Below are 8,037 nucleotides of genomic sequence, written 5' to 3' on the forward strand. Positions count from 1 at the left end.
TTCCTGGACAGGCTATCTTTGTACAGACAAAGTTAATAATAATAGTAATATTCCAGTTATAAACGACATGAATCAAAGATGTGTTGCTGTATTTTAGTGGTAACAAAAATGCATTCATCATCATAATTATTCTATATATAGGCTAGGCCTATAATTTACACAGTGCCTGTAAACTGGAGGAGATCGCTGGCATTTCTCCTCCTACTTGAAAGACTACGGAGGGATAGGGTCTGCAAAATGTGTTTATTTTGGCGATTGACTGGCATACCTGTACGTCAATCAAGTGGCAAAGGCCAAAGTAAGGATGGATGATAGACTAACTTTTTTTTTTTTTTTCATTTTTTTTTTTTAAATGCCATGCGATCTACCCACAATACCTTTGTGATCGACCGGTCGATCGCGATCGACGTATTGGGCACCCCTGTGCTAAAGGATTTCCCTCAACTCGTTCAGCCTCCACACCTTCCCACACACACTCTCACTCTTTCTGCACCTCCACAAACTGTCGTTTCACAGTAGCTTTTATAACCAGAGTTACAGAGTATGATAGCATTAGATTTTGAAAATAAATAGTGGTATTTTTTCTTAAACAGAATAACTAATGGACTTATGTAACCACAGATCTACACATATCTAGGCTTTTGGTTGGACAGTAATCTGAACTTTAAACACCATATTGAAGTTTTAACAAAGAAATTGAAATTCACTCTTGGCTTCCTTTTCAGACTTACATTTTTTTTTTCAATTTCATCCCGTAAAAGGTTGGTCTCTGGCTTATTCCTGTCCCAGCTGGACTACGGTGATACCATTTATAGATTTGCCTGTCCCACTGTTTTGGCCAAACTTGACCCACTCTACCATGCTGCGCTGTGTTATATATCAAATGCACCCTATAGGACTCATCACTGCACACTGTATAGCCTAACTGGATGGTCCTCACTTACTATGCGTAGGATGCAGCACTGGTTTTTATTAATGTATAAAGCCATTTTAGGTAAGCTTCCACTCTACATATGTGTCAGATTTGCCCCAGTTTGTGACTCTCACAACCTCAGATCCAGTGCCTGGATACGGGTCCAGGTTCCTGCTGTGCGGACTGAGGCTGGAAAAAGGAGTCTTTCTTATTATGGTCCTTGGTCTTGGAATGACCTTCAATCACGCCTCAAACTGAGGGCACTTGTCTCTATAGCATGTTTTAAATTGAAGTTGTCTGAAGTCCTCACCACCAGCTGCTCTTGCAGTAACAAGTAGTGTACTTTTCTTACTGTCCTAATGTGCACAATGTAGTGACTGCTTTTTCCTCTTTTGTTTTCTTAGTTATGTTCTCTGTATTTTATATGTTTGTGTTATGTGTAACGTTGCTGCCTTCTTGGCCAGGTCAGCTTTGAAAATGAGATTTTATCTCAATGTTTTTATCTGGTTAAATAAAGGTTAAATAAAATAAATAAAATAAATAAAATAAATAAAATAAATAAAATAAATAAAATAAATAAAATAAATAAAATAAATAAAATAAATAAAATAAATAAATAAAATAAATAAATAAAAACAGATCTCTTGTGCCAAATAAATAGTGGTATTTTGTCTTAAACAGAATAACTAATGGACTTATGTAACCACAGATCTCTTGTGCCAGTGAAGTCAATGGTGCTCACTGTTGTTACGTTGTTGTTTTAGTTACAGGACTGAGGCTCAGGAACCTTGGCCTTCACACTTACAGCGGTTACATAAAGGTTGAGGCCAGGCAGACATGATGTTTGCCTACGCAATCTTAATCTAGCCATTTAGCAAGGTTACAGTGGTAAGGTTATCAGAGAGCAGCTTACCTGTTATGTGCTTGGTACACGCCAGGAGCCAAGTTTCATTTCAATGTGACCAGGTGTCTGAAACACAGTACCTTGAAAGTCTTAACCCTGCTCTTAAATGTGGAGAGGGTGTCTGCCACAGAAGAGGAGCTTGATTCCCCAGTGGGACAGTCGGGTGTTATGAGCTCTTTAAGATAACGTGGTGCCTGACCATTGAGGGCTTTGTAGGCTGGGAGGCACATTTTTTATGATATTCTTTGTTTTATAGGGAGTCCCTTCAGAGCAGCTAATACAGGAGTAATGTGCATACTCAAATTAAAATGTTGATTTAGATTTTCTTATAAAATATTTCCAACAATACACAATGTCAGGCTGTTTGTAATAACTTTTCCTTTAATATTAAATATTATGTGCGTGCCTTTTATCTAATAGTGATTCATTTTTTCTCTCTATCTTTCCTTTGCTGTAACAATGTAAATCTCTCTGTGGGATGAATAAAAGTATTCTGAATCCGATGTTTGAAATAAAATGTAATACATCGAAAACATTTATAAAAACTACAGGGATGTTTTTAGGAAATGAGTAAGCCAGGTTTTCAAAGATCTCCAGTAGAGATGAAGGACTTTTAGTTTGAGAGCCACCGACACGGAAGTCACACGCTAAGGACAGACTAACAAACTGTTTATATGAGAAATATCTTTAATCGTTAACCCTTTATTAAACGCTCTTATCAAATTTCCACTAACTCATAATGAAGGTGGACGATAAATACTATAACAAACACCTTTTCTTTTATTCCAGATATCTGGGAATCTGTGTGAAAGGCAAGGCAAGTTTATTTATATAGTACCTTTCAACACAAGGCAATTCAAAGTGCTTTACAAAAAATGAAAGACATTGAGAAAAAGGCATTTAAAAACAGTCATTAAAAAGCAAAGAGAAAAACACATTAAAAGAAAAAATACATGGATACAAGTTACAGTGCAGTTTAAGATGTGAATAGTTCAATTAAAAGCAGCGGCAAAAAGAAAAGTCTTCAGCCTGGATTTAAAAGTAGTCTTCGTTGCAGCGGACCTGCAGGTTTCTGGGAGTTTGTTCCAGATATTTGGAGCATCATAACTGAACTTCTCCAGGTTTAGTTCTGACTCTGGGGACAGAAAGCTGACCAGTCCCTGAAGACCTGGGAGTTCTGGATGGTTCATCATTTAGCAGGAGGTCAGACATGTATTTTGGGCCTAAACCATTCAAAGCTTTATAAACCAGCAACAATATTTTGAAATAAATTCTTTGACACACAGGAAGCCAGTGTAAAGACTTCAGAACTGGAGTGATCCACTTTCTTAGTGTTAGTGAGGAACCAGTGTAAAGACTTCAGAACAGGACTGATCCACTTTCTTAGTGTCAGTGAGGAACCAGTGTAAAGACTTCAGAACAGGACTGATCCACTTTCTTAGTGTCAGTGAGGAACCAGTGTAAAGACTTCAGAACTGGACTGATCCACTTTCTTAGTGTCAGTGAGGAACCAGTGTAAGGACTTCAGAACTGGACTGATCCACTTTCTTAGTGTCAGTGAGGAACCAGTGTAAAGACTTCAGAACAGGAGTGATGTGATCCACTTTCTTAGTGTTAGTGAGGAACCAGTGTAAAGACTTCAGACCAGGACTGATCCACTTTCTTAGTGTCAGTGAGGAACCAGTGTAAAGACTTCAGAACTGGACTGATCCACTTTCTTAGTGTCAGTGAGGAACCAGTGTAAAGACTTCAGAACTGGAGTGATGTGATCCACTTTCTTAGTGTTAGTGAGGAACCAGTGTAAAGACTTCAGAACTGGACTGATCCACTTTCTTAGTGTCAGTGAGGAACCAGTGTAAAGACTTCAGAACAGGAGTGATGTGATCCACTTTCTTAGTGTCAGTGAGGAACCAGTGTAAAGACTTCAGAACAGGAGTGATGTGATCCACTTTCTTAGTGTCAGTGAGGAACCAGTGTATAGACTTCAGAACAGGAGTGATGTGATCCACTTTCTTAGTGTCAGTGAGGAACCAGTGTAAAGACTTCAGAACAGGACTGATCCACTTTCTTAGTGTCAGTGAGGAACCAGTGTAAAGACTTCAGAACCGGACTGATCCACTTTCTTAGTGTCAGTGAGGAACCAGTGTAAAGACTTCAGAACAGGACTGATCCACTTTCTTAGTGTCAGTGAGGAACCAGTGTAAAGACTTCAGAACAGGACTGATCCACTTTCTTAGTGTCAGTGAGGAACCAGTGTAAAGACTTCAGAACAGAAGTGATGTGATCCACTTTCTTAGTGTCAGTGAGGAACCAGTGTAAAGACTTCAGAACTGGACTGATGTGATCCACTTTCTTAGTGTCAGTGAGGAACCAGTGTAAAGACTTCAGAACTGGAGTGATGTGATCCACTTTCTTAGTGTTAGTGAGGAACCAGTGTAAAGACTTCAGAACAGGACTGATCCACTTTCTTAGTGTCAGTGAGGAACCAGTGTAAAGACTTCAGAACAGAAGTGATGTGATCCACTTTCTTAGTGTCAGTGAGGAACCAGTGTATAGACTTCAGAACAGGACTGATCCACTTTCTTAGTGTCAGTGAGGAACCAGTGTAAAGACTTCAGAACAGGACTGATCCACTTTCTTAGTGTCAGTGAGGAACCAGTGTAAAGACTTCAGAACTGGACTGATCCACTTTCTTAGTGTCAGTGAGGAACCAGTGTAAAGACTTCAGAACAGGAGTGATGTGATCCACTTTCTTAGTGTCAGTGAGGAACCAGTGTAAAGACTTCAGAACCGGACTGATCCACTTTCTTAGTGTTAGTGAGGAACCAGTGTAAAGACTTCAGAACAGGACTGATCCACTTTCTTAGTGTTAGTGAGGAACCAGTGTAAAGACTTCAGAACTGGACTGATCCACTTTCTTAGTGTTAGTGAGGAACCAGTGTAAAGACTTCAGAACTGGACTGATCCACTTTCTTAGTGTTAGTGAGGAACCAGTGTAAAGACTTCAGAACCGGACTGATCCACTTTCTTAGTGTTAGTGAGGAACCAGTGTAAAGACTTCAGAACAGGACTGATCCACTTTCTTAGTGTTAGTGAGGAACCAGTGTAAAGACTTCAGAACCGGACTGATCCACTTTCTTAGTGTTAGTGAGGAACCAGTGTAAAGACTTCAGAACCGGACTGATCCACTTTCTTAGTGTTAGTGAGGAACCAGTGTAAAGACTTCAGAACCGGACTGATCCACTTTCTTAGTGTCAGTGAGGAACCAGTGTAAAGACTTCAGAACCGGACTGATCCACTTTCTTAGTGTTAGTGAGGAACCAGTGTAAAGACTTCAGAACCGGACTGATCCACTTTCTTAGTGTCAGTGAAGAACCAGTGTAAAGACTTCAGAACCGGACTGATCCACTTTCTTAGTGTTAGTGAGGAACCAGTGTAAAGACTTCAGAACAGGACTGATCCACTTTCTTAGTGTTAGTGAGGAACCAGTGTAAAGACTTCAGAACAGGACTGATCCACTTTCTTAGTGTTAGTGAGGAACCAGTGTAAAGACTTCAGAACAGGAGTGATGTGATCCACTTTCTTAGTGTCAGTGAGGAACCAGTGTAAGGACTTCAGAACAGGACTGATCAACTTTCTTAGTGTTAGTGAGGAACCAGTGTAAAGACTTCAGAACTGGACTGATCCACTTTCTTAGTGTCAGTGAGGAACCAGTGTAAAGACTTCAGAACAGGAGTGATGTGATCCACTTTCTTAGTGTCAGTGAGGACTCGAGCAGCGGCGTTCTGAATTAGCTGCAGCTTTCTAATAGAGTTTTTAGTGAGGCCTGTAAAGACACCATTACAGTAGTCCAGTCTACTGAAGATAAAAGCATGGACAAGTTTCTCCAAATCCTGCTGTGACATTAGTCCTTTAATCCTAGATATGTTCTTTAGGTGATAGTAGGCTGACTTAGTAACTGTTTTAATGTGACTGTTGAAACTCAGGTCAGAGTCCATGACTACACCTAGATTTCTGGCTGTATCTGTTGTTTTGAACATTGCAGACTGAAGCTCAGCGCTAACTTTTATACGTTCTGCCTTGGCTCCAAAAACCATTACCTCAGTTTTATCTTTGTTTAATTGGAGAAAGTTCTGACACATCCAGTCATTGATTTGTTCAATGCACTTACTCAGTGTTTTAACTGGAGAATAGTCTCCTGGTGAAATGGTTACGTAAATTTGTGTGTCATCCGCATAGCTATGGTAACTTATTTTGTTGTTTTTCATTATCTGAGCCAGTGGTAGCATGTAGATGTTAAAGAGAAGAGGCCCCAAGATGGAGCCTTGAGGAACCCCACATGTCATATTTGTCAACTCAGATGTGTATTTACCTATAGAAACAACGTTGTTTCTGTCCTTAAAAATGAAAGGTCCCATCCGGTTTTCCAGTCGGTCTAGTAATATGTTGTGGTCAACAGTGTATATAGGGACAACACATTTGCTGTACCTGATGTAGAGGCACTGACTACTTGTCTGATTTTCTGAATGTTGTCAGTGAAGAAGGAGGCAAAATCATTGCACGCCCTGGTGGATAGAAATTCAGAGGCTACTGACACTGGGGGGTTAGTTAGTCTGTCGACGGTAGCAAACAAGGCACGTGCGTTGTTTTTGGTCATGATGTCAGAGAAGAAAGACTGTCGTGCATTTTTCAATTCCAAATTATAAAGGCCAAGTCTCTCTTTATAGATTTCAAAGTGAACCTGGAGATTTGTTTTTCGCCACCTACGTTCAGCTTTTCGACACTCTCTTTTTTCTGTTCTCACGGTCATGGCCTTTCTCCATGGAGATATTTTCTTGCCAATCACTTCCTTTACCTTAGTTGGAGCAATGGTATCTATAACATTTTTAATTTTTGAATTAAAATGATCTACTAGCTCATTTACTGAGATGTTAGCAGGGGCAAGTGTGGATGAAACATTATGAGTAAACATTTCCCTAGTGTTTTCAGTTAAATATCGCTTTGTGGTTACCTCTTTCTGAACATTTTTGTGAACAGAAATAGAGCTCTCAAAGAAAACACAGGAATGATCAGAGAGTGCAACATCAGTCACCACAACCTTTGAGATATTCAGACCCTTTGAGATAATGAAGTCCAGAGTGTGCCCCTTATTGTGCGTGGGCTCCGTCACATGCTGGGGCAGTCCATAGTTATCAAGAACACAAAACAGTTCTTTAGCCCCTCTGTCCTGGGGGTTGTCAACATGGATGTTAAAATCACCAACAATGACTAGACGGTCAAAGTCAATACACACTATAGACAGCAGTTCAGTAAAATCATCAAAAAAGCTTGCACAGTATTTGGGTGGTCTATAGATATTTAGGAACAGAGCTCGAGAGGAGCATTTCAGCTGAAGGGCCACATATTCAAAAGAAGCAAAGTCCCCATAAGATGTCTTCCTGCTTTGAAGGGAATCATTGAACAAAATAGCAACTCCACCCCCTTTCTTATGCATTCTTTCCTGACTCATAAAACTAAAGTTGGGAGGGGTTGATTCGATAAGAACAGCTGCACTGTTATTTTGTTCAATCCAAGTTTCTGTTAAAAACATAAAATCGAGATTGTGCTCAGTGATAAAATCATTGATTAAAAACGTTTTTCCTGCCAAAGACCTGACATTTAATAAAGCTAGTTTAAGTTTGTTAAACACACTATCAGTAAGATTTTTTGTGACAAGCTGTGGCTGACATGGAATCACTGCTAAATTTGATAAACTCACACAGATATCAGCAAAGCTACTGGCAGGCAGGGCCCCGGCTTTTCCTGGAAAGAGTTGAGAGTGCCATACGCCCTTGAGCCTGGACCCAGCACATATCAGTTAGAGTTTGTTGCGTTTTGTACACACACATCCTTATCACGGAAAGGAGACTCTATCCAATCTTAGACGTGAGCTACACCTTTTTTCATTTTCACACCTCATGAGTCATGTTTGCTGTGCGTGTTCACAGGCAGTGGAAAAACAATAGAGATTACAAAGATATGAGATGATAGTGATAATAAAACAGTTATTGTGCAGCCAGACATGGAGCCATTGCTTTAGAGCAGGGGTGTCCACACGTTTTCAGCTTGGGAGCTACTTTGAAAATGACCAAGTCAAGGGTTGTATTGTATGGCACAATACAACTCAGTACATCTTTGGTCATTACGTCAATTGTATACCCTTTCTACCATTCATCTCTAA

Source organism: Trematomus bernacchii, unplaced genomic scaffold (genome assembly GCF_902827165.1).
Source record: "Trematomus bernacchii unplaced genomic scaffold, fTreBer1.1, whole genome shotgun sequence".
Taxonomy (NCBI): domain Eukaryota; kingdom Metazoa; phylum Chordata; class Actinopteri; order Perciformes; family Nototheniidae; genus Trematomus; species Trematomus bernacchii.